This window comes from Uranotaenia lowii, chromosome 3, assembly GCF_029784155.1.
Source record: "Uranotaenia lowii strain MFRU-FL chromosome 3, ASM2978415v1, whole genome shotgun sequence".
Taxonomy (NCBI): Eukaryota; Metazoa; Arthropoda; class Insecta; order Diptera; family Culicidae; genus Uranotaenia; species Uranotaenia lowii.
Genome location: NC_073693.1, coordinates 221,148,122 through 221,173,933, shown reverse-complemented (window position 1 = coordinate 221,173,933; position 25,812 = coordinate 221,148,122). Strand labels below are relative to the sequence as shown.

At 37.6% G+C, this 25,812-nt stretch overlaps 1 long non-coding RNA gene across 1 annotated transcript; it reads left to right on the top strand.

Annotated features, from left to right (window-relative positions):
* Window positions 1-3,293: 3,293 nt before the first annotated feature.
* Window positions 3,294-3,826, top strand: LOC129750934 (uncharacterized). The gene is made up of 3 exons (XR_008738529.1): window positions 3,294-3,404; window positions 3,470-3,582; window positions 3,644-3,826. It is a non-coding gene; the product is annotated as an uncharacterized LOC129750934 (long non-coding RNA).
* Window positions 3,827-25,812: the final 21,986 nt, after the last annotated feature.

Genomic DNA, 25,812 nt, shown 5'->3' with positions numbered 1-25,812 from the left:
GTGGTCTTAAATAATTTTAAAACCAAAAAATTGGATTAAAAGTTAAAAATTAATGACACATTATACCGAGTTATAAACAAAACGAAAAAAAAACATAAAGTGAAAAAACTCCGAAATGACATTACACCAAGGTTTACACGGCCTTTTTAAACACGGTTTTCGGGAATTAGTACAGATTTTTTTGAAGTTGGGAAAATCTTAGCTCTGAGACTAATAACGTGATACATGAGACCTGAGACAGGAGACATGAGACTTGAGAGTTTCAGGTCTCATGCCCCGTGTCTAATGTCTTACACGCAGCAAAAAAGAAATTTTCCTTTGTTTAGTCGCCGAACAAAGAAAAATTACTATGAATCTGGGACAAATTAAAAATCCTTTGTTTTTAATCTGTTTTCCTTCATTTCACCTTTGAAAGTGAAACAAATTCTTTGATTCAAAATATTTTTTTTAATTCAAAGAATAAATCCTTTATTTCAAATTTGTTCTTTAGATCCTAACTCATAATACATTGTATCAAATAAAAAAGAGTTTGTTTCAATAGAATATTTTTTTGAATCAAAATCAGTTTTTTTGGGTCAAACACCAAGGTTCCTTTGAGTGCATGTCTCAGGTCTCATGTATCATGTCTCATCTCTCATGACTCAGGTCTCATGTCTCTGGTCTCAGGTCTCAGGTGTCATGTCTTAAGTCTCAAGTCTCAAGTATCAGGTCTTAGGTGTCATGTCGGAAGTCTCAGGCCTCAGGTCTCAGGTATCAGTTCTCAGGTCTCATGTCTTAATTGTCAGGTCTCAAGCCTCCAGTATCAAGTCTCAAGTCTCAGGTCTCGAGTCTCAAGTCTCAAGTCTCAGGTCTCAAATGTCTAGTTACATGTCTAATTGTTTCAAGTTTCAGAGCTGCATAATTTGAATTACACGGGTTTTTTACGCCTTACGTACCTATATCAATGTAAAAAAAAACCTTACTGTAAATTTAAACTGGTGTATTGTAACATTTATTGAAAATATTTTGTTGAAAAGTTTTCTTAGATCAGACACCCTGAACTTTCAAATGTTTATTTTGAATTCAAATTTACAAAATTTAGTTTATTACCCAAGTAACCAAAAGTCACATAGCTACTTAATTGTGTACGTTTTAAGTTCACATTTGGCTGAGTAAAAGGAACTCGAGAGAAATCACATCCGTTTTCCTAAGGTGCTTCATTTGGACTTCTGAACGAACATAAAAAGTCTAAACAAGTAGCATATAACACATTTGTGCGTTCTAAGTACCTTAAAAAGTCCGGATATCAATTCGGCTTATCGTGCTTCGTTACGAACTTCTTGCGAACTATTTGATTCCATGCGGAACTTCTTGCGACTTTTTTGGTTCCATGCGGAACTTCTTACGAACTTTTTGGTTCCATGCGAAACTTCTTACGAACTTCAATGCGAATTGAGTTGTGTCAAAATTTTCAAATGGTTTGTTTACATTCTCTTAGAAAATTTTACGAAGGCGTTCTCAATTTGTGGACAAAAATAAGAAAGAACGGTTTGTTTTATTACCGTCGCCGGCGGTTGGAACAAAATCCATTCATGGGCATATTTTAAAAGATAAAAGAAATTTTTTGTATACCCTCACATATCGTTAATTTTAAATATCTTAGAAGGATTAATTGGTAGTTTATCAAAAGTAAACTCATTTTATACTAATGATTATTAAAAATGCAAACATGTAGCTATAAATTGTAATTCTAGTTTAATTTTCATTCCTCTTTTACTCAAATTGAATCATCTATGTTTATTGAAATTTTTGATGGTTTTTGTTTTTGAATGAGCATCTCTGCCCAGTATTTGTCGATCGTTTCGTGGCATTTTAGATGCGACTCGGCTTGATCCTGTCCAGGTACAATCGGCTTGACACTTTAAAGAAAAAAATCTAACGCCTGCAACATTCTGTTCTCTTACATTCGCCCTCGATGTTGGAAATGAACCATTTTAATTGTAAAACACAAAAAGCAAAATGTTAAAGTTTATCATTATTCGTCATGTTTTCTAATAACTTACAAAGTTTTGTTTGTATTCTTCGTTGCCAAGCTGTTCTTTTGATTTGTTCAACTCTTACTATTTGGCCGACGAAGAAATTTGCCCCTGCTGGAAGTTTCCACCCATCTTGCTGGGACTGCAGTTAGTTCTTTGCGCCCTTTGCAGTCGATTGTTTACACAACTAAGTACATGTTTGGAAGTATGTGCCAATAATCTAAAATTTTATAAATAAAAAAAATTACAAAAACCAATATTTGAATAAAAGATTGCATTTATAATTACCTACTGCACGCGGAAAAATATGGTTTCGTTAAATGTACATCGTTATAGTTGTTTACGTTTTTATTATTTCGCCTACTTTGAAAAAGTGAAGGTGAAATTCTCTAGTATGTTTAAAATTCAAGTTTTTGAACCAACTACCCAGACAACGGCGATGGTTCAAAGGTAGCGTGTTCAGTCATCATCTGGAAGGTTCAGGTTCAATTCTTCAAGCATGCAAATTTTTCAAGTAAGTATGAAATTCATTTAGTGTAGAGAGAGTAGAGAGGGTAATAGAAAGTGGCATATGATTTCAAAATTAAGAAAAAAATCGAACGCGCTTCATTTTTGCCATTTTTTTTAAAATTTTTCTTTTGCAAAAAGTTCAAAAATCTAAGTCTCATGCTAAAGCTGAATAGCCTTCTATTCAGCTTTGGTTATGAAACTTAAAAGTATCGATAAGAACTTAAATTTCAAGCTGTATAAAATGCTATACAGCCCTCGAGAAGGGCTGAGTAAGCTTTAAAGAGACTGTTTTATGGAACTTTTGGTTACTTGGGTAGAACCGGACCCAAGTAACCAAAAGTTCCATAGAATGGTCTCTTAGAAGCTTACTCAGCCCTGATTGAAGGCTTTATAGCGTTCTACTCAGCTGAAATTTTAAGTTCTTATTGATACTTTCAAGTTCCATAAACAAAGCTGAGTAGAAGGCTACTCAGCTTCAAATGAAACTTTGAAAAAAAAATCTTGCAAAAATAAAGCGTTACTTTTTTACTTTGAATTCGGATCTGCTTTAATCTTTATTACTATTTATATTTGTTTCTATTTTCAACAATTTTAAACTTACTTGAAAAATTTTCCTGCATGGAGATTTGAACCTGAACCTGTGGAATGAAAGCTGAGCACGTTGCCTTTGAACCATGGCTGTTTTCTGATTCAATTGTATTTAAAACATCTATTTGAAATAATTTACGGGTTATCCTTTTATAAACAATCAGCTTCGAAAAGTATAAACAGAAGTTGTGAAACGAGGACTGCCGTACGAAATAAATTATCCTTGCCTCAATTTTGCTCACCATGAATAGATAATATCCGTGTAAGTCGTATCCACATTTAAATTTGAACGTAAGTGCACGAACTGAATTCTTTTTTGTAACATATGTATCTCATTGTATAATGTTTATTTGCAGTTCAGAAAAGGAATATACCTAAATATGTGGGCCGTGAACAAGCCGCTGCAATTTCTGTTACAAAACAATCCAATTTTAAAAAACTGCAGAAATAGATTCTACATGAGGAAGTTGTAATTTGTTTCTAGTTTTTTATATTTTCCTAAATTAAAACACATTTCATGTGCATTTTAGATTGGCTGAAACCAAAGAAAACAAAATTGAAGAAAATTATCAATTTTTACGGCAAATCCTCGCATTCAACGTTGGAATAATGATGAGCTCAATCGACCCACATTTCCTAAGTGTCCATCAATGAACTTCCCGTCGAAATAATCTGCCTTTGATGTTTGTTGGAATGTACTAGGTGCTGGATGTGTCGTTAATGTTGCTGTGAGAGTTACTTTTATTGAAAAGGGAAACAAGAAGAATCGGAATTACTATGTTTCTACTAATGCGAAATCGTAAAACTATGAAATGTAGTCTGATAGTGAATATTCATATGTAATTAACCTAATAATATACAATCGCTGATAAATATGCATTTCCACCCATTTTTGTCCAATTCACCATCGAAGTAGGGATAATGCAACTTTTTTGGGAAAACTTATGAGTATGATAGATCGAACTGTTACCAATTAAGAATGTTCCAAAACTAAAGAGTTTCTGTTTGACAACTCTGGTTCAAGGAAAGCTGGTGCTGAAATTTGACTTTTAATTAGTAAAATATTCTCATAATATTATTTTCTTTTCTCATTCCATTTTGTTCCAATAGCCGGCGACGGTAATAAAGCAAACCATTCTTTCTTATTTTTTGTAAATAATCCATTTTAGTTCACAAATTGAGAATGCTTTCGAAAATTTTTTTTAAGAGAATGTAAACAAACCATTTGAAAATTTTGACACAACTCAATTCGCATTGAAGTTCCATAGAAGTTCCGCATAGAACCAAAAAGTTCGTAAGAAGTTCCACAAGGAACCAAAAAGTTCGTAAGAAGTTCCGCATGGAATCAAATAGTTCGCAAGAAGTTCGTAACGAAGCACGATAAGCCGAGTTGATATCCGAACTTTTTAAGGTACTTAGAACGCACAAATATGTTATATGCTACTTGTTTAGACTTTTTATGTTCGTTCAGAAGTCCAAATGAAGCACTTAAGGAAAACGGATTTTATTTCTCTCGAGTACCTTTTACTCAGCGAAATGTGAACTTAAAACGTACAAGATTAAGTAGCTATGTGACTTTTGGTTACTTGGGGGAACCTACAAACTTTATTTTCTACTTTTACCGCTTTGAAGTCTTCCACAAAATTGTAGCAAGAGAAATTTCCAGTTTGATCCATACATTTAAATTTGTTTTGCATCGCATTCGAAGAAAATATTCCAGAAAAATAAAACCAGAGAAGTGAAAAATTCCAAAAAATGTTTCGCGTTTCAAATCCTGTTGTTTATTTTGACCAAAATCATTCAAACCGTCTTCTTAAAATGGGTTGAGGAACATAGGGTATCTTTAACAGTCTTACTTTATCTTAAATACACTGGATTTTATTAACGATATCGTTCTACAGGGTTTAATTTCGAACGTTTTTTTTAAACGATTGTCTCGAAATAAGATGATTTTCTAAATGGCGAACAAGAAATTATTGCGACACATTCAACCGGGCATAACTTTTACACCATTGGGTAAAAATCAACCAAATTTTGCACACTTTCGCATTGATGTGTATTATTTACATGCTGTCAAACTTGAAGTCGTGTTTTTCGATCCAAGGAAAATGGAGGTGAACCAACGCGATTCGAGAGAACAAATTTGTTCCAAACTTCTGGAATTTCCTGACCTGTCGCACCGGCAGTTGGGAAAAATGTTGAAAATTCAACATTCAACCCTCTCCAGAGTTTGAAGCGGTTCTAGGAGCGGTTGACGTTGGACCACGGCTAAGGAGCTGGAAGAAAACCGGGACCGGATAACAAGGTGGGAAGAGGGGGAGAAAGGTGAAGCGGATAATTAAAGCAAATCCCAACGTCTTAAACCGTGATTTGGCTAAGAAGATCGGCATGTCGCAGAGCTACGTCCAGAATTCAAAGAAGACAGCTGGGCTTCATACATTATCAAGGTACAGAATTTCCCAAACCGCGATGAGCGGCAACAATCGACGGCTGAAACTCGGGCACGGAAGCTCTACGAGAAGATGCTGACAAAATATGGCTGCTGTGTGATGGACGACCAAACGTATATAAAAGTCGATTTTAAGCAAATTCCGGGGTTGGAGTTTTTCACCGGCAAGAGCAAGTTTGATATGGACGACAAATTTAAGAAGAAGAAAATATCTCCAAATATCTTGTTCGGCAGGCCATCTGCTCTTGCGGACTGAGGAGTGAGCCTTTCGTGACAAAGGGCACAGTAAATGGCGAGATCTACAAATCTGAGTGCCTCGAGAAGCGCCTTTTGCCGTTCTTGCAGCAGCACGACGAAGTTCCACTATTTTGGCCAGATTTGGCATCATGCCACTATTCTTAAAGTGTCCTGGAGTGGTATGGGGCCATTTTGTTCCAAAGGACATGAACCCGCCAAACTGTCCGGAGCTGCGCCAGCTGGAGCAGTACTGGGCAATAATGAAGCGGGAACTTCGGAAGAGTAAGAAGACAGTCAAAGACGAAAAGGACATGTTAAGAAGATGGAAAAAAAAACTGAGAAACTGGCACCGAATGACGCTGTAAAGACTTTGATGGTGGGCATCAAGCGAAAATGCGTTCAAATTCACACTCAAGGCTCCATGGATTAACTTTTCTTTTGATTTTTGCAGTTAATGTATGTATAAAGCTACCCTAAAATTTTGGTCTTGATTCTAAATATTACAAGAAAATTGGCATGACATTTTCGGTGTCGCAATTATTTCGTGTTCGCCCTTTACTATGTTTAAAACAGGTCTTAAACCCAGAATCCAATATATAACAGTTTTGATTGTTGCTTGGGGTTTTATTCAGGAAAATTCAACTCTCAAAAATTGTTGTTCAAGTCTGTTTCTGAATGATCGATTGATGCAAAAGTTTATCTTTCTGCAAATTTCAACAGGCTCTGAAAATAGATCTTCCTTTTGAGGAAAAATTCCAAACCACAAACCAAATATTGACCGTCGTCGTCATCGTCGTCATCGTCTCCTTCCGATTGATTCTGTCCGGTTCAACGCAACTGAGCGTGTCTCATCTCGAGTTGAGCTGCGAGTTGGCCGTGGCCGTGGGTTTGGGAAATGGTTTGTTGGTTGGAAAACACATCTCACTGATTTGCCGCCCATCACCACCCATCACACCGGCCGGATGATAGTGAAACGTTCTATTTTTGCAACTTTGCCATTTACGTTTCCACTCCACCATGGCCATCGTGTGCCCGCCGCTTCCTGACCTTACTGGTTCAAGCTCGTTCCAAATCAAATGTTTGCTCCAAATTGGGAAAACTATTGCGAGTTTCACTTCTGTATGTGTCTGTTCAACAGTCAATCTTGTAATCCGACCGAGAAAAGTAAACTGATCTAAACGTCTATGGATCTGTTTGTGCAGAAAAGTTGATCATACGAACTTTAAAGAAATCTTTTATCTTGATTTACTTTATGTTATTCAAACAGAAGTTTTACCTGGTTTCTAAATCGCACTGCCCTGATCAATCCCTTAGAATCGTATAATATTTCTTGAAAAACTGTAACAGTTCAATTCAAGGTGAGAGTATCGGATATTTCAAACGCCAGGAACAAGGGAAAAAAGATAATAAAATAGAATACAAATTCCATGTTCTTTTTGAAATCTATTGACCAACACGGCTTCAAAATGTGATTTTGTTGACATGCAAAGTAAACCTCAGGTAACACAAATTCTCGCGTCAATCAATCTTTTGGCTTTCTGGACGTGGCCGGCACCGTTTTTCATTTTCAAGTAGAAAATTTACCCACACAGATGGTTGTGGAAATCGATAATTTTGATAAATTTCATTACTGTGAATTTATTTACATTCAGACTGTGAGGTCTAATAGCATACTGAAGCTATACCAAACTTTGGACAAGACTGATACAATGCATTGCCATAATTATAATTTTCGAGTAATTAAAAAAATCCTAGTAGAGTATCAGATGCTCCATTTACATTTTTGTAGACATTTTCTCCTTCATTACGCTGTGTAGCACAGAAATGAAGGATAAAAGTGAAAAAAAAGATAAACAAAGGATTTTGAAAGTGGCACCGCGCAGACTGTATTGTAACTCAAACAATATGAATGCGAATCGTGTTTCTTCAGCTCTTCTCAGGTGACCGCCCTCATTCCCTGTCCTGTCTCTGTGTTCTACGACGATATTCTCTCCTATCTTTAATAACTCAAGTGTTGTTGATATAGCTGCGGTAATGAAAATTTATGTACAGCAGCAGGCAAAAGAGACCACTTTTCTTGCTTATGCCGGTTGTTTCCACACAAATTTGACGACAACAGACACGAATGAGTAAATATCTAGGGTAAAATGGGTATGGTACGAACAGTTTGTCGCATAGTGTTTTTTTGTTATCCTCCCGTTACAAGCAACTCGTAAACAAATTGAAACTAAACATATGAACTATGAGAACTTTGACAGTACGTGCAGTTTATATTGTTGATATGTTTTGTGCAAACACGCACAAGATTGTTCAAGATCGTCGATCGAAAAATACGACATCTTAAAAAGTTAGCAAAGAGAAACTGCGAGTCGAAGTCTACGACCGAAACAAAAACTCACCTGAACTGTTAGGTTAAAAGAACGAAAAAAATGCTTACATAAGAAATGAACATGGTCTGTTCAAACGTGATAAACCTATTTCTACATAATACAAATTGCTAGCAACAAACTGTCACAAGTTTCGTAGTCGACAAATTCGCGGCAAAGAACATCAACAAGGAAGAAGCATTGAGATTAACCCTATGCTAATGATCCCACCCCATTTCTCAATTAGTGTTCGATATACCCCGATGAGCAAGATTTGGAATGCTTATATTGCAGTTTTGGCACAGCTTTCTGGGGAGTCAGGTTTGGAGCTGAATATTTTACCTATATTTTAATTTCTGAATTGGTTATCGGGTGGACGCTCAAAAACGATTTTAAATCAATAATTGGCTGCATTGTTTGCAGCCCAAACCACCCGCTGTTTATCGGTGATGCTGCATTTCCAGCCGTTGGATATAAATTTTCTGAATCACATAACATTGCATGGCAAATACAGGAAACCAGAGCACAGTCCAGAGTACGCATCTTGTTATGATCCAAACAAACCTGATTAATGACATAAATTGATGTTTCTTTAAAGGCTTTGGAGGATATCGGTACACATAGAACTGAATTTATTGCTTCGTGTTTGGAGTAGGAAACAAAAACATAAGCATTTCGCGATTTAAAAATGTGAACGTTGTGTTCCCGAAGATTTATAAGAATCACTTAGAAATGTTCAGGAGGTTGTTCAAGAAGAATCGAAATTAATTCCCAAAATCTTAAAACGGTAAGCAGGATTTGAATGAGGAATTCTTAGAAACAAAGTAGGAAACTTACGCTAATCGATGCATACAGGGTTAAATGAATCAAAAAGCCATCAAAATAAATTAATTACGACCAAACGGTAAACGATAGAAATTTAATGTTTATGCAACATTTTCATATTTTTCGAGGATCTTTCATATTCTTGAGGGAATCCACGACCGAAACAAAAAAAATAATTTTTAAAATAATTAGTTGGAGAAAATGATGTATTCACATGCGCGGCAAGCGAAAAACGAGATAACTCGTATTTGTTCCGCAATGTGTTAAGAAACTTTTTCGAAGACATCATCAAAAACGCATGAGAATCAACAAAGTTACGGCGTTTCAAAAATAATACCTTCTAATGGATTTAAGTTTTTATTTGATATCTTTTTTAAACTATACGATTCAGAAACTTGAAATATCAAAAAAACACACAATTTTGTCGAACATGTGAAATACATATTTCAGCCAAGGGCTGGAAAACAGAAAAAAATCGATCATGTGTCGAATTAGTCTGATTAAATCTATTCTATTCTATTTTGTTTATTTATAGAGGATTTTAACCAGCTTGGTAATTCTTCCTCTTGAGAAAGTGTGAACGGTCTGATTAAATCACCGACGAGTCAGTGGGTAACACATTTTTTTACATTTAAAAAGGTTTTTAGTTGAACAGGTTTGCAAATTTCATCAAACATGCAACAATGCACATGCCTTATGCATAAAAAAAATAGTTTTTTTTCTTTTTTTTTTTTGTTCAAGCATAAATTTTTATCTCAAACAATTACAACTCTTTTCGAAAATTGCTCAGTTTTTGGTCGAACAGTAAAATAATGCTGATGCGAATTTCTACATTTCCTACATTTCAACTAAGGAATGAGATATATTAAAAAAATATCCAAAATATGTCCCTTTTTCAACAATTTATAACTTGAGTTCGGCTGAGTTCATATAGTTTTTTAAATGAGTTTTTTTGGTATAGTTAGTCGCTTCCCATTGATATAAAAAGTTAATATAAGATTTGGATTGATTTGTAGCAAACTAACAATCAATAATGAGTTTTTTCCATTAAAAACTTTAAACACGCGTAGATAAAACACCGAAAACACTTAACTCAAGTTTTACCTTATACTGTACTTGCTCGGTAATCGGATATATTTGGGAGCTAATAACAGAGCCAAAAAGTCAAGTTTTTTTAATTGTTCAATCATTGGACGCTTTCCGCTCCATTACTCGATGGTTTTTTTGTGCTTGGCTCTGTTATCAGAAAATATTTATGCAGAAATTTGGAAGAAAATGTGGATTGCAAATAATGAATCTGATTTTCATGTTTTTTTTTAAATTTTCCCTTAAAAATAATTTTTAACTGTTGGAAATAATGTAAACATTAAGAAAAAAAAATAAAAATAAAATACGATTTTCTCTTTTTTCATACAATAATTGTTGCAAATTTGTTACTTTATGAAACGAAGGGTTAAGAACTTCGAAACTCAGGATGGTTTCTAATTTTTTTAAGTCAGAAAATTTCTATCTCAGTTTCGGAAATTCATATCAGTTTCAAATAATGAATCAAGTTTTGAATGAAATGCTCAACCAAATTTTAACGACAATTTCAAATTAGCATTTTAATTCTATTTTCTAATAATGATTCCAAACTGAAAATCAAGAATCCCAAACTGGACACAGAATCCGAAATATAAAAAGAGAAATACAATTTTGATGATTACGATATGAAACCAGAACCTCTCAATGAGTTAAATCTCATTGAAAACTAACGGCGTGTTCGTATTTTTTTTTTAAATTATAAACAAACGTATGCAAAAGCATTGGAAAGTGGTTTGACATCTACTAAACAAATCTATCGTCTGATGCATCACCCAAAAAAATCAATTTACGAACGCGCCGTTTATATTCAGAGCGAATTTCTATCAATAAAAGAGACAATTCTGAAAAACTGGAGCAGAATTCTGAACCTAGTTTTCGAGGTTTTGGCATCAAGTCTGAGTCAAGATTGTTACTTATTTTTCGGAACATGGTTAAAATCATTTTTTTATTTATATTACTACATCGACAGAGTAATGGCCAGAGAATTTTCCTTTGAGATCATGTTATTGAAACATGAAATTGGAATAATGGGAAGACATATAGGAGATATAAGGGCATAATGACTCCTTAAGGAAGACGCTTATTTAACCATAGAAAACAGCTATTGTATGTGACTTACTTACATCATTGTTTCGTGTTCAGACACTTAAAAAGTTTCCTAATTGGCTGATACTTGAAAAGTAGATAAAAACGTTAAAAAATGCATTCTAAAGATTTCGAAGTAGTCGATGATTCCTTTGAACTCAGCTACAGTAGCTGAATTCAAAGGAAACATCGACTACTTTGAAATTATAGTTTCATTCAGCTAAGAGGTTCTTCAAACCTTTGATTATAAATGCATTTTAATTTTTTTTGCCGTAAACTGAAAATCAGTCACTATAGGGGCATAATGAGAACCCCTACTGGGGCAGTATAAGCAACATTAATCGGGGCACGATGAGCGTTTTCTGTCGTGGAATCTAGCAGCGAATTTCACTCGATGAAGTCGACTGAATAATAGAGCTACAGCGTGACTTGTTTCATCTGATGATTTGGCCTATTGGTTAGATGTCTGAGAGGTAATCAGTAGGCTCGAGTTCGATTCCTGTTCGGGGTGATTTTTTTTCATTTACCATTCATGGTCGATGCATTTTACACTGAACGGTGAGGCGTATGCGTACCAATAGGCCAAATCGTCAGATGTAAACTGGTGCAGCTGTAGCTCTATCATTCAGTTGGCTACATCGAGTTGAATTCGCTGCTAGATGCTACGGCAGATAACGCTCATCGTGCCCCGATTAATTGTGCTCTGTTCGCTCCCAGTAAACAAATTAAAGTAAAAACGAATTTTAAAATTGATTTAAGTGAAAAATAAAAAAATTAATGATGATGAAAATTGAGCAACAATGTGTATATCATGTTGCAGCGCGTACATTATTGATCAAAATGATTCAAAGATCATAAAAGCTTATTTCCTGGTGCTTGAAAATTATAACATTTACGTCACTTGAGAACCAAGATGTTTTAGTTTAAATATTTCTATAAAGATGATAAGGAGATTTCTTTTTTGGTGAAAAATTAATACTATAGGAAGTACGAAACTATTCCTCACGAAAATTTATTCAAGAAAATGCATGCTTTTGTAGAAGAGAGAAGTGCTTACTATGCTCCGGACGCTCGTTATGCCCTTATCACTCCTATTTTAACTTTTTAACAGTAATGAATACGAATTTCAATTCGAAAAAAAAACACTAAATAAAGAAAACAAATTTCAAACAAAATGTTCAGGACCTCTCGGTGGATTTTAAGTTTAGGCTTAAATGAACTTGAAAGCTTTGGGCAGGTTTGAAGGAAAGCTTCCATGAATTGTAAACGCCTTTACTCTGCATCAGCACCCACCCTGACGTGACGCCCAGGAAGCTTTGAGAAATTGAGTGGAAACCTGAACACAAGTCCGAAAAATGTTTTTGGTGAATTCCAGCGTAAGGCGTCTAGAAGAAAATTTTCTAAAAAAGTACAAGGTAAACCGTGTGACGGCTCAAATTTATGAACAAAATGCTGCGTTGCTGCGTTGAAGAAGCATTGGGAATTGGGATAGTCTGGACTCCGTAACACACCCGTAACATGGTAGAGAATATGCCAATTTGATTATCGAGGTCAAAGGAAGTCATAGTTAGATACTTGTACAGGGCCCTTTTGTTTGTTGGCAACACGCTCGAAAACTTTGTGTTGCCAAAAACAAACGGTTTTTACATCAACTTTTTTTCTCAATAATTACTAAAAATAAACCATTGTTATTGAGCAGTGTTTACGAAAAAATGCAACAATTTGATTTGTGAACAGCTTTTGAATACATGAATGGAAATTGAAACCTAGTAATTTAATGAGTACGTGTACAAAATTTGGTGATAATCTGTCAAGTGGTTTTTGAGATAGCGTCCAGTACAGAAGCTCATAGACAAATTTTTTTGGGCAGAATCGAGAAAAAATCAGGAAAGTCCGAGTGAGAGACCCAAAAGCAGCTTGAATTCAAGTTTTTGGTCAAAATTCATGTGGTAAATCATAAAAGGAGCGCTAGAGGATCTAACGATGAGCAAAAATTTGAATAACAGTGAGGATGATTTATTCTATGAAGTTGATGCATGTGCGAGGTTTTATCAAGCGCATTCCGAAATCAAATGATAGAAAACATGTTTTTTTCTGACTGGTTTGCCTAGATTATTAATAAAGGTTAAAAAACTTCCCACTAGTAAAATTAACGAAATTCGGTGGTCAAACCGTGCGCAAAATATTGATCTCTAACGACGAGATATTTTGGAAAAAAAAAATCATTATGGACAAAAAAACGAACTGTTTAGCGGGCACCTGGAAGGTTCCCATCCTGATACTTTTCTTTGACACGTCTTGCCTGAATATTCCGGAGATGAACAAGGAGAAAAAATTCTATAAATCAGTCTATATTTCATAACGATTGACACAATGACTGGCTAATATACGGAAAAGACTGCATCAAAAAGCGACCATTTTTCCTACATAGCACTTCTGAAAAAGTTGATTTTCTGTTTTGGTTGGATCTGGAATCGTGCCATTAAGCTAAAACTGTGGTGGAGTGATAAAAAGTCAAATAAGTTTATTTTGTGCTGAAAGAGGGCAATCGGCAAAATTTGTTATAACTTCAACCAAATTGAAAATTTTGAGTGATTTTTGTAGTGCACGAGAGCTGGATGAATCTTAAAAAAAATAGTTCTGTGCATATCGCCCATAATTCAGTCATAGGAGCACCATTGAAGATACTTTAAAAGACTGCCGATATTTTATTGATTCATAGAGTATTAGAGTTTTAAAGTTCTCGATAATGAAACTTTGAGAACAGCACCACCAGACCAAACCAGATGAGGACCAACCCAAAAATAGTTTAATTGATTAACATTTTATCTTGGCACTTTCCATCGAAACACGACGTTGTCAGGAGATAAAAACGAGATGCTGTCCTTTTGGTCCTGTTCCAAACATCGCGCCATCGAAATAGCACGATAAAAAAACATGCCATAAGATCTAAAGTACGACCTGGTGACCGAAACTCATGTTTATTCTACAACACACTGTCCTGGCCAGGCTTCCGAAAAGTACAGCTTTGCTATGACAGCCTTTTTCTTGCCAAACAAACTGTCTCGGTTTCCCTTACCACTCGGTTCGCTGCTGTACCGTCGGTAACGAATCGTAATGCTTCGGCTACATCGCACACGTGCGAGAACCCAGGCTGTATCTGAACAATCTGCTCAAAGCATGCGTTGCCGAAAGTGTTGTGCTTTAAGCTGTAGCGAACCCAACCGACAGTTCGATTTTCATCCCCCCATCCTCCTGTTTCGAAAATAATTTCATCCTAACTGTCGGCTGCAGGGCGTGACAGTTTTTGCAGGACTGTCACGGGTGACTGTCATGCCCATACCGTACCTATGCCCGATCGTATGCGCTGCTGCTCGGTTTCGAATAGATCGAACGAGCCATCTATCCGCACCGAGCAGCAGCATACGATCGGCGCGTAACTCGTGGTGCCGGTGCAGGTTAGGCGAAAAGGGGAGGGGAGGAGAGGGTGATTGGGGTGATCACCACCCGCAGTAGCTTCAAGCAAAAGGAAAATACGTTCGTTGGAAATCAACTCAGCCCGAGCGAATCTCGGCTACAGTCGGACGGAGTAAGTAGTACTGTCATGCGAAATTCAACGCATTGAAAACTGTCACGAAGATTTTCCCAAAACTGTCACGAAGCTTAAAAAAATTTCATACCCACGAACAAACTCTCGCATGGGGTAAAACGAGGCCTCGCTGTACATCGCACGACCGCTCCTTTTAAAACTGTCGGGGAAGAAATATTCGGGAAGCTTTCACCGAGGTGCATGTGCGACTTTCGCAAGAATACTGTCGTTCGCCAGTACTTTTCGGAAGCCTGGTCCTGGCTCCACCGTTCGTTGATCCAGCGCCAATGACAACAACACCACAATACTCCCCACCTGGTTCTGCACTTGTCCGCATAAAAATATCTATGGAGTCTTAGGAACCCACTATACAGTCAGGCTAGCTCTTCGACCAATTAGGACCCGGGATCAAAAGGGTTTTCCACTCGGATTCAACCGTTTGCGGAACACGGGTAACAGCACCAGGTGCGCGTTTGGATTCTCCCCACAACAAACACACCGGAACGGAACGGAACGCAATTTATGTGTTCGGTCGGTGTACTCGGTTCACCGCCGGCAAAGGGATGCTCAACCGTGACAGGATGTATTCGAAAGGTTAACAAAAAAAAAAAAAAACAGAGCTAAGCCATGCTAAACAGCGACCACTCCACTTTGGAGGCGTTATAAATATAGGACTAGATTGATGGAAAAAACGCACGCAAATACGGGTTTTCCACTTTCGAGTGGTCTGTCTTTTAGGGCAACCGGCCCACTCCGACGATGTGTACCGATTGTTGTCCCCCGACTGTTGTGAACCGAACGCGATAACCGACGGAAGTGGACTGACGTGACACGACGACGACCAAACCAAGTAGCAGCAGAACACCGACGAACGACGACGAATAGTTTGCTCGGGCAGGCGGCATTTGACATTTTGGATTGGGGATGTGCTCTGCCTGGATGATGGCGTATAGTAGGGTGGCTCTTTTTAAACTGTTTTGGAATACCAGCTCCCAATCCTTTATTTTGATCCAAACAAGTATAAAACGATAGTTGTAAAATTTTTGCTTATGAGGGTTACTGCACGGGGTTCAGCTAAAACCATAACAATTGTACTCATTTTGGTGGTTTTGTGCCAACGTAAGAACTTATATATGTATATATATATATATATGTAACAATTGTATATGAGACTTTCTGAAAAAAAGCCAATTACAGAATCGAATTCCACAAACTTGAACTGAAAATTTCTCAATGTGTCTTCAAACTCCAACTTTGTCCTTTCAACTTTGTGTTTTCGATGCTTTCATTTATATTCAAAAATAGAATTAAAATGTTTGTCATGCCTCGGAGTTTCAACTCATAGACCGTGTAATTATTACTTGATAACTTTGAATAGTTTCAAAAGATCATGCCAACTAACAGTAATTTCGGAGCTGAGAATTCTCACAGCATAGTGTACACTCTGAAGTTTTTGCATAACACAAAAACAAACTTTGCATGTGACGTTATTTAGTAACGAAAAAGGTTTCTATGGTAATTCGAGACCTCTCTCCAAACTGAAAGGAGGAATTTAGAACCAGAAAAGTTTTGGTGGTTTAGACTTCTCTTCTTTCCGGAAAGTAAGTAGAGTTGCATCCCAAGAAGGAAAACACAAATTTGGTTTTTGAGTTTTTGACTCCAGGAATGGTTTCCATAAAAGTTTCAAAAATACCGAATCCAATGAAATTTCAGAATTTCAGTTTTGAAGAATTCATTGCAATCTCAGAAATTGAGAAATATTTTAACACCTCTGTATTGACATTTTTAGTAGATTGTTTCAAGTGTTGAAATTTCATTAAGAGAAAACTAATACAGATGATTGAATTTGAAAATCTAAATAATTCCAATGAATCTAATTAGGTTTTGGAAAGTGTTACCAAACACACCGTGTCAGGTAGTCAAATAAACGAAACTGATTTTAGAAAGCAATGTTTGTTTGAACATGAAAACTAAAAAGTAAACAATTGCAATACTTAAAACCATTTTTTCTAGAAAAATCCGGGAGAAACATCCGCTAGGAAAAAAAATCTAAGAAGAAAAACAATGAATGAAAAATCACTTTAAAATTTAAAAATATCATACCTTTAAAAAATCTCTACATTTTGATATCCATATGAAAATATTGAAGTTTTATTAAAAACAAATTTTAAATGCTTATTATGCACAGTTTCTATGTTTGATTGATAGATTAATATCGGGGATTGGGTGGGAATATCAAATTTTGGCTCCGAAAAAGGACCACCCTAGTCTGCAGTAACTGAGAGTAAATCAGGGCCTCGTGACACTGACTAGTGACTAGGCGAGACGGAAGGAAGTGTTATGGCTGAGGTAGGCTGAGCCGGGAAGGGAGAGGGCGAGTTTTCCGAAAGAGTTTTCCACTCTCGCTGAATAGAACACAACGTTTCGCGGGTCACATCTTCTGTGTCTGCCAGTGGATCCTACTGACGGACGGCACGGCGAGAGAATATCACGACTAGAAGATAGTACCTGGCCCATCCACGTCCCCCCACCTACACCCACCCACGGAAGGAAGTTTGGCGGATTTCTCCGGGGGGTGCACACGCTGCCGCGGTTTGGTTTGCCATTGAAGCTGCCATGTGGTTGGGGCGTTCTCTCGAGAGATGAATTTAATTTAAACAATACACAGGGAGAAATTCGATCGGAATTTTTCATTAAATATGGCTTTTGGGAATGGTTTATGCGTTAGGTGTTTTTTTTTGAGAAAGAAATCTTGATTTTGGAAAGCTACTCTTTTCCTCAGTGCGTTTGGTTTCGGAAAAACTGCCAGCTGAATATTGATTGAATTAGGTAATGAATACCTAGTTATTGAAACAAAAATTATCTTTGAAATTTTGAAAAAAATCATCTTTCTTTTTTCGGCCAAAAGGCACCCTCACATTTTCAAGTTGGTTTCGTCAACTCAAGGTAGTGAGTCAATAATGTTGAGATTTGTATGTGATTTCTGGACAATTGGTTCTTGCGAAATTGAAAAAAGAAAACTTATCTTTCTGTCATTCTAGCACTTAGTTAGACAATCTGTAAATTACCAAAGATCTTGATAGATTTATTGGTCTTATAAAATATTCTAACGTTATATAAGTAACTTTCAATGATTTGTTTGGCGTCTCAATTTGATCAATTTTACTGAACTTAAAATGAATCCACACTTTGAGAAATTTGTCTATTCAACACCATGCTTTCCAATGATTAATAATTACATTAGTGGTTGAAAACAGGCATCTCGTTAATACGGTAAAGTAATTTATCTTTCTAGAAACGTTTTCCAGGGAAGTGAAAATTTGGTTACGTTGATACGTTGACCAGCTTGAATCCCGAGCCTCGGAACTGCCGACAAACGGAACAGTCGAAGAATAGTGGAGTGGAGTCGAGAATGCCTTTATCACGTCGAGCCATGGTGCAGAGAGCATAACGGTCAACTTCTTTCAAACTCTAATCATCTCTCTTTCAAACTTGAGGCTTACGGTACCATGTTCTGCTGGAATAGGACTTAAATATCACGGACTGCTAGTATCACTATAATAAACCTGGCTGGTTCAATTCCAAAATACTGCTCTAGAAAAACATCAATTCAAACAATCCCTAGACGGAGGTGCCAAGCGGAATAAAAACTTTGTTGCTTTTTTTATGTGTCGATTAGGTATCGTCCGGTTTTGCAGGACGCTTCTGATGCACTTTGACCACAACAAGACTTTGAATTGAATGAAGCAAATGCCCATATTTTATCGTTTCAAGTTGGCCATATAATCCGCTGGGTTTCCTCAATCTGCCGAATCAAGTGGAGATTTTCAGTCATCCATGGTGCTGTATAACGACTGAGTTTATTCATACCCAATCAACGGCTGCTGTTTGCAGGACTAGTTAATTTAGTGTAAGATACTAAGCAAAATGCTAAGATTTTCTTTGGGTTATAACTAAGTTTTTTTCAAACTTTCTTTGTGGGTTAGCTAATCATTGAAGATTCATTTCTAAATAACTTTATATAGTTAACTTGATTTAACATGCACCGCGATATCAATTGATCGATAAGGGTTTTTTTGAAACCAATTTGCAATTTTAATTCGTTGTTTATCTTTAATCTGTCTAGATCTCAACGCATATCGTTGCGAGTTAAAAATCTTCAAGATAAATGCTACGCGCAAGGTTCAAAATGCTAAGTTCCGACTATTTTTTTCAATCAATATATATTAATTTATCACAAAATAAAACGTCTCGCATGTAAGCCAAATCAATAATGAGGCTCTTCCTAAAGGTTCTTTTTCTGAACCTTAAGTTGTAGATTTTAATTTTGCGCTCTCATTCTTCCAGATATTTTTTCTAAAGCAGTCTTTAGGACATCTTGTCATTTTTACATGCAAAATTTATCACTTTCCCTTACGGAAGCCTGCATCGCGCCAGTTATTAGGAACTATTCAGTTGACGTCCAGTCCAACAAACTGTTCCAATTTGCATTTTTACGGCGGAAGTCTTCATCGCGCCAATATACAACCACTCACTTTGCAACATTTATTTCCCTGACGGAAGTCTGCATCGCGTCAGATGTTTGGAAATTGACAGTTGACAACCATCAGTGTTCCAATTTTTTTCCGGCGGAAGTCTTCATCGCGCCTGCAGATATACTCTTTTCTAAAATCTCAGGCGGAAGCCTTCATCGCGCCAAACTACATACGTTCATTTTTCAACATTTATTTCCCTGACGGAAGTCTGCATCGCGCCAGATGTTTGGAAATAATTCAATCAATCAGGTGGAAGTCCACATCGCACCTGTATTTCATTCCATTCATGTTTCTTTTTTCCGGCGGAAGTCTTCATCGCGCCAACATATTCATATTATTCAACATTCTCAGGCGGAAGTCTTCATCGCGCCAATCTTAAACATTTGCTTTCAAAAATTAATTCCCCTGATGGAAGTCTGCATCGCGTCAGATATTCGGAAATAATAAATTCGATCTGGTGGACACCACATCGCACCCAACTACTTTCAAATTCCTCGTCGCTAGGGCGAATTTAATAGACTCCCTTCGGGCCCGAGGAAAACCACCCAACACCCCAGTGAGAGATGTATTAGCTGCGATAGACATTGATTACATGCTCGAAATCTACCTCTTTCTCAAAGCTATTGATCTCCGTTTATAACTACTACCTTATTTTTTCACTATATCTAAATTTATCTAAAACTATGAAATGTTATCTTATTTTAATCGCCGCCGGGATATATTCTTATTTAATTTTTGGCACTTCGGCGAGTTGTGAAAATTCAAGGTAGAATATTTAGAAAGAACATGAAAGTATTATAGGTGGAAAGATCAAAGCTAGAGCGCTTTGGGTAGAAGAAATTGAATAGTTGGTGAAAATGTGAGCAGGGCTTTTGTTGTGTGAACAGCTTTTGAACTACTTGCGTGATTCTTTGCCGCGCGCCGTTTCAATGTTGATAGGAAGCGATGAAGAAACCCATCGCATTCCTACTCACATTGAAACACGGACGGGTCGAACACATGTGAGATTGTGCCCGACCGGGCAAAAAATCACCCAAGCAGCGCTCACATGTGCTGTTCTATTGCTAAGCCAATTCTATCGATGCGTGCTACTTTTTTAGGTACATCGGATGGTTGCTACTTTTTGTTTTCGCATATTATCCATCCGATGCCTTACTTTTTTGCCAAATGCATCGTGGTGAATTGTGTTGTAATTTTTGTTATCCCATTTCCCCCCTTCTTTAGCCAAGTGATTCTGTTATCTTATTTTAATCGCCGCCGGGATATATTCTTATTTAATTTTTGGCATTTCGGCGAGTTGTGAAAATTCAAGGTAGAATATTTAGAAAGAACATGAAAGTATTATAGGTGGAAAGATCAAAGCTAGAGCGCTTTGGGTAGAAGAAATTGAATAGTTGGTGAAAATGTGAGCAGGGCTTTTGTTGTGTGAACAGCTTTTGAACTACTTGCGTGATTCTTTGCCGCGCGCCGTTTCAATGTTGATAGGAAGCGATGAAGAAACCCATCGCATTCCTACCCACATTGAAACACGGACGGGTCGAACACGCCTCCATGCAGAACGAAGCTTACCGTACACGAATGCACACGAGTGATCGTTGCCCGACGGACCGAGTTCACATTCCTCGCACCCTTCTCTCGCTCGTTTCCCGTTCCCTTGTATCTATCACTTTTAGCCACGCCCCCATGCGTTGTCCGATTGATGTGTTCGGCTGCCGAACGAAAACGATTTGAATTTTGAATTCGCAGAACTGTACGTTCGCTTCGCTGATGTTTCCCCCGATTGCTGTTTACTCCTGCCGAGTTTACCCGAAGCTTACTTCCTGATGCTTTCCGAGTTGAACTTTCGATAGCATCATTGCAGTTTGAGTTTAACGGAATAAAATCGTTCTGCAAAGAAGGGCAAAGTGCGAGTATGTAGGCTCGCGATTTTAACATCTCTGTTCTGTTTATGTTCTTACCTCCTGGAAATTCTAGCAGGAATTCCGCAGGACCTCAATCACTACGCACTGCGCGTCCGTTTTGTCGTCGACTATAGACTGTCGAATGCTTGCGCGAATGCGACGGAAGAGTGGGAAAGGAGACGAAGGATTTGTCGACTAACAAGGGGCTATCAAATAGTGTTTGACGTTTATATGCAAATCTATTTCGCATTTCAAAAGGACAGTTTCTTAGCTCTCCACACATGGTACTCTCGGTAAAGTGAGTGGAAGAAAGAGTGAATGGATGTCGGATGAACCCTGAAGGATGGTCGATGATCGGAAAAAGGCGAAAGCTGGAATTGAGCCGGCATGTACCTACCGGGTCAGCCGAAGCAGCCGTCCGCTTACGATATGCAGGGCTGGAAAAGGCAGTTAAACGAGCTTGTGGCCGAGACAAGAGAGTTTGGACAAACTTCATAGTCGAAGATGGAGAGCCACTATTGGAGGTGTCCGAAAACTTTATGACATTTCTTGCCGCCTTGGTGCTCACCGAGCAGGTCAGCGGTTGACGGATCGAACAGATCAGCTCAAACGTTGGACTGAGCTTTTTGAACAAGTCTTCCGAGTCACAAATAGCGATGGCCAACAGAACCCGAAAGATCAAAGCGCCAACAATAAGTCGTATTAATGGCGTCAACTCGGAAGCGCCCTCCTGCTGAAATGCCGACGGTGCCTTATCAGCACAAATGTTGCATCGCCTTTTCGCTGACATCTGAGATAGTGCAATATTCTCAGCAGACTGGATGCAGGGTATCCTCGTAAAGATTCCGAAGAAAGGATATCTGACAGACAGCGATGACTGGTGTGGCATAACTTTGATCTACACAACCCTCAATGTACTGTGCAAAGTGATCCTAAACCGGATCCAGGAGAAGATTGACGCTACACTCTGACGGCATCAAGCTGTATTCCGATCCGGACGATCATGTGTGAACCACATTCCAACGCTACGAAGAACAAATCAACGAATCAACTCTCTTCTGCTGGTATTCGTCGATTTCGAAAAAAAAAATCGACTGCCTGAACCATGAAAACATCTGGGCTGCTTTAAGACGACGAGGAGTCCCAGAGAAACTAGTCCATCTCATCGAAGCACAGTACGAGGCATTTTCGTGCAAGGTTTTGCACGACGGTGTCTTGTCCGATCCAATCCTCTTCTTGACTGAATCGATTGAATCGATCTTGACTGAATCGATTGACTGTAGACCAAATCGAGGATTGCCGTAGCAGCAGCTGCACAACTTTGACCTGGCTGACGATATTGTTTTGCTCGCCCAAAGACAACAAGACATGAAGAGCAAACTCGACGATCTCACCGAAAGCTTCAAGGCAGTATGTCTCAAATTCAATGTTGGAAAGACCAAGTCGATGGAAATTAACTCATAAAATCTTTTCAATTTCTTGCTAGCAGGGCAACAGGTTGAGAAAGTGGAGTGCTTCCAGTATCTTGGCACCCAGATAACGCCTGATGGGGGTGCCAAAAAAGACAACGAAACCCGGAAAAGCCCGATTTGAGTTTGCGAGTCTCCAAAACATCTGGCGCTCACGCCAGATCTCTTTACGAACGAAACTCGCTTGAACACAAACGTCAAATCCGTATTGTTGTACGGGTGCGGTACTTGGTGAATATATGCAGTGAGGACGCGAAAACAGCAATTTATTGTGAATCGCTGAGCTGGCTGCGAAACATCATCCGCGCTTGGTGGCCTGGCAATTAGACCCCGACGTTATCAAAAGGCCCCTGAAATCGAGATAGGGAACATAAGTGGAGATGGAAACGGCACACGCTGCAAAGAGATGAGAACGAGATTTGTAGAAATGAGCTTGTCTGGAATCCAGATGGGCATCGAAGAAGAGGAAGGCCAATTGTCGAAACGCTTGGCTGGCAGTAACTTCCCAAGCAACCAGAATTCCCTTAACCCTCATCCGCATTAGAGTGTCATTTTGACACTATTTCAAGTTTGAATGCTTGTAACTTTTTTCAGAAGCTTCATCAAACTCCCTTTTCCGACTAAGAGTGTCATTTTGACACTCCAAAAGTAAAATCAATTTAAGTCGTTTGAATTATTATGAACTTCATATAAAACTTATATCACTAGAAAGCTTGTAATGTCAGTAAAATATGTTTAGAACATTATATATAGCTTAAGCTTCTAGTTTTCTCGTTATTCAGCATGAAAGAAAAAAAATCCGAAAAAACATGCCATCGCTTAAATAGTATTTACTAGCAATCGAATGAAAAGTAGGTTTTTCAGACCACTTTTTGGAACTTTTTGTGACCATTTCATTAAAAAAAATTTAAAAAAATATTCCTTTGTTCCATGATGTAGACATTAACTTCAGCTTTCATATGTTTAAGGCAAATATTTTTTTAGACGTGTAATATATGAACTACAGCAGTTTTCCTGAGGCATGTTTTTCGGATTTTTTTTCTTTCATGCTGAATAACGAGAAAACTAGAAGCTTAAGCTATATATAATGTTCTAAACATATTTTACTGACATTACAAGGTTTCTAGTGATATAAGTTATATTGTAATCGGTTAGATATAAAGAGAGTTATGACGATTTTAGCTTGGAGTGTCAAAACGACACTCCTAGTGCTGATTAGGGTAATGAAATCTAATGCGGATGAGGGTTAAAAAGGTTCCATAGAAGCTTAATCAGCTCTCGTTTGTATCTGAAAAGAATGCTAATCAGCCCAAAATTTAAGTTCTTAAAGCTACTTTCAAGTTCGTTTAGGTGGCTGTAGAGAACGCTATTCGGCTTCTAAGAGAATGTCAAGAAACTTCTACGCGCCGAAAAAAAAATCCGATTGACAGATTGCTCTGACAACCACATGTCAGATTGCTAGGTTGCCGGTCTATCATGGTCTATCTCATTGATTTTAATTATATTGTTTTGATTACAAAAGCTGCTTACACGCCTAGAGAATTGAACCGCTGCTCTCTAGGTTGCAATGAAACTCACCAGCCTCTCGACCAATCCAGCAATAGTTAATTGCCACTGTAATGATGAGTATTTAAACCTTATTTCGTTCAAATGACTTTCAGTACACAATATGAATCATAACAAAAATTCGCATCATCAAAAATTTATTCGAATATCTTAACATTTATAAGGAAAATTCGAAAAAATCTTGAATTCCATTTGTAAATATCAGTACAGATATAAACATAACAAATACCATGACAAGAAATTGACAGACATTTTTGACATTTCGCTTAGAATTCCCACATAGGTTCTTTAAAACACCTTCAAGTATCTTAATGGTACGCTTTAGAATGTTACGCGAACGTTATCGATCTTCTTGAAAAACATTTTTGACATGTCGCTTAGATTTCCCATATAGGTTCTTTAAAACACCTTCAAGTATCTTAATGGTGCGTTTTGGAATGTTACGCGAACGTTATCGACCTTCTTGAAAGAAGTTCCATTAAACGCGCTTAGAAGTTCCGTTATCGATAGTTTAACCTTTCAAAGGGCGATGGAAGTTCCTGAGTAATTTTTACGAGTCACCTGAAGTTCCCGTAAAACATTTTTTCAGCCGAATGTGAACTTCGGAGTTCCATCTTTAAGTTAAAACGCGACTTTTGGTTGCTTGGGTTAAGACGCTGGCTCCGGATCGCCAGCAGTGGAGATCTTTCATCTCGGCCTTGTGCGTCGGACAATCGGCGCCGAACCCTTAGGATAATTTTGAAAAATTAATGAGGCGTATTCTGCGAACCTGCGACGTGACTCGTTAAAATTCATCTCCAATTGCTGCTAAAAAAAACCCTCTTTAAATAAACAACAACAACTGAAAAATGATGAAAATTCATTATGGAACAGTCTTGCGAATAGCGGCAGTAAATATCATCTAAGTAATTGCAAAGTAGCGTAATCGTCAAGAAAGTTGTTCAAAAATTTAAACTTTATGAGAAGTAAATATTTCACATGATTATTTGCAGTTGGTCGAGTCGATATATAACCATAATAACGTATGAGAAGGGTATGAATACTGCAATAACACGTAATGTGGCTCAAACCCATATAAGATATCACAAATTTAGATCCCCATAGAACAAATAAGGTAGGTAAGGTAGTTAAACCAGTGGTTAAACAATCGAAATTCACTTACCGATCGAAAATGCGGGCCTCCTTCAGCACGTTGCCCAGGTTGATGTAGGCATCCAGGAAGTTCGGATCCAGGGCCACGGCCTTCTCGAAGTGATGAATCGCGAGCCATATCTCGCCCTGGGCGTTGAACACGCATCCCAAATTGCTCCAGGCTACGGCGAAATCCGGTCGAGTTTCGATAGCCTTCAGGTAGCATGCCTAGGTTTCATTTTCATATTTTTTGAATGATTTTTTTTTTTGGATTTAAATGTAGGATAGGAGGAATTGGGTGATTTGTTGGTTTTTGGTTTATGAAATGTATTCCACATTTTTGTTAGGTTATCAAACCCATAGGATGAAGTAAAGAAAGAAGAAGAAAGGAAAACTGAATTAGTGTGCTGACATTGGTGTTGAACATAAGCTGATTTCTGTGAGAGGATGCCGATAACATGA